This window comes from Dermacentor andersoni, chromosome 6, assembly GCF_023375885.2.
Source record: "Dermacentor andersoni chromosome 6, qqDerAnde1_hic_scaffold, whole genome shotgun sequence".
In the NCBI taxonomy this organism is placed as follows: domain Eukaryota; kingdom Metazoa; phylum Arthropoda; class Arachnida; order Ixodida; family Ixodidae; genus Dermacentor; species Dermacentor andersoni.
Genome location: NC_092819.1, coordinates 122,308,910 through 122,311,200, shown reverse-complemented (window position 1 = coordinate 122,311,200; position 2,291 = coordinate 122,308,910). Strand labels below are relative to the sequence as shown.

The 2,291-nt window shown below is 46.3% G+C and overlaps 1 pseudogene; it reads right to left on the bottom strand.

Annotated features, from left to right (window-relative positions):
* Nucleotides 1-970: 970 nt before the first annotated feature.
* On the bottom strand, nt 971-1,151 carry LOC140219147 (U2 spliceosomal RNA; annotated as a pseudogene).
* Nucleotides 1,152-2,291: the final 1,140 nt, after the last annotated feature.

The window sequence follows — 2,291 nt, the reverse complement described above, 5'->3', positions numbered from 1 at the left end:
TTATGGAGGACTACGGTGTCTGTGGAGCCGCTATAGATATATTTCAGTATATTCAAATACGGCTAGTCTACACCCTGATTCCGTAATGCATCCTTGACTTCTGACGTTTTGACTGAATCAAACGCTTTCTCGTAATCAATGAAAGCTATATATAAGGCTTGGTTATATACCGCATATATCCCTATCACCTTACTGAAAGTGTGAATATGGTCTATTAGAATATCACATTACGGGCGACATTAAGCACATTTCAACTTGGTTGACTGCGAGGTCATGAATGTGGGGGCCTGCAAGGCGATCAGGGACGGTGCGCGCGTTGAGCGCATGGTAGTCACCGCGCAGGCGCCAATCCCCTGGGTCACGCATTTGTACGATGTGGCGAGCTGAAAACCAATTGCTAAACGAAGGACGAACGATAGCCAGTTACAGTAGGTGCTAAAATTCTGTCCTTGCGACGGCAAGGCGGTCCCCAGAGAGGCGTCAAAGGGGGGAAGGGGGGAGTGCGTTGGCTGCGGACACAACGTCGTGGAACTCTTGAACCACCTCGGTTGCTGTGAGGTAATGCTGCGAAGGTCGAGGTTAGCCTACACTTATTAAACCAGGCTGCAGGGTATTGTGGCGAAAATGGCGGCATCTGAATATGTGCAGTGGCGAGGCCCTCTGCTCTCGTCGTCGGTCTCGTGGTGGCCTTGTCCATGACGTCGAGCTCGCCGTACAATCATCTCCAGGTCACAACGTTATACGGACCGGGGTATGGTCCATTACAACAATGAGTGATTTAGCGAGCGAAAGCCCTCAAAACCGTTGCGACCCATGGCAGGAGCCGAATGGCTTTTTTATTCTTCTTGCCTTTTTTTACAGCAAAACTGTTTATGGCTACGGAATCATGGATTTTTTTTGCGTGTGCAGGAAATGTGAGATCTGAAGAGAAGGCACTAAAATGACGGTGGACGAAGAAGGAACGCACACACACATGTGGGCTGATCCCAGTAGCGCAATAACGGGCCGACCCACAGCGGAGGTAAAGCAGGCTTCAATTACTCCGTCAACTTGCAAAAATAGGTTCGGTATCTTGGATACCAATAGAATCTGAATCAGAGATTAAGCTGACAAGAAGATATACTATGCTTTGACCCTCGTCGGCCACGTCTACGTTCGCACCGCCCCCTCTGTCGGCGTTACAAGCGCTTGCGCATCTACTTTCTTTTCCTCCCGCTCTCCTTTGGCGGCGGTCTCTCAAAACGTTACACCTGCTTAGTTTCCACAGCCTCCTCCCGAATGTTTCTACATATCACGGTAAATGACTTCGTACTTTTGTTTCTGTGTCACCTCTCTGTCATGAAACAGCTTCGCTGGTCATCCAGCTTCAGAGAGTGAAGTTGCTCATGATTTTTTTTCTACCGTCGCAACTCGCGGCTCGAGGTAGGACATACACGCGCTGGAGGGTGTCATATATAAAAGGCGGCCGAGGAAGGTAACGATGGCTGCTAGAATATCATTACGACACAAGCGCATGCGGCGAGTAGGTCGCGGCCATGGCAGCTCTTTTAGGCACTTGCCGCTTTTGTATCCGCTGTTGCCCTAGACTAAACCATCCCATGAGAAACATGGAGAGTGCCACGCAACACTATGGATCACTACTGAAAAATTTAACGACTGTTTAAATTATACATCTTTTCCCTCCCGCAACACGCGGGAGAGTCCAACCCTCGTGTGCTCGGGTACGTGGTGTCGCAACACACCAAACGCCTGCTGACGCAGACGCCCCTGCGGGGGAGGAACATGGAGACTGCCACTCAACAGTATGGATCACTACTGAAAATTTTAACAACTGTATAAATTATATATCTTTGATGTACTGCACGTAAATATCTGTATATGTTATGCAGCCTATCTATGTTTGACTAAAAATATTTCCTCGTAAACCATGCCATTCCTTATTACAAATTTTATTCCTCGACCTCCACACTTCATATGCACACACGCATGTTCTTGAGGTATGTCCCCAGCTTTGAAAAGTCATTTCTTTCGTAAAATTGTCATTTTTTTCTTTTTTAGATTTCGAGTATCCCTAAACATTCAAAAATGTTTCGCAGCAAAAATTATGTTCGTATCTTATTTAGTTCAAAAGTCATAGCCAACTTTCGAACAGGTGGTGAACAGTTCCGAAACCGAAATTGATGTGTTTTGGTAACAGAAACTGATAACTCAGCGATAATCAACGGCGTATATTGAAAATTTTCTGTTATGTCTTAGTCTGATATATAAAACATTATTCAAAGGCAATTTGT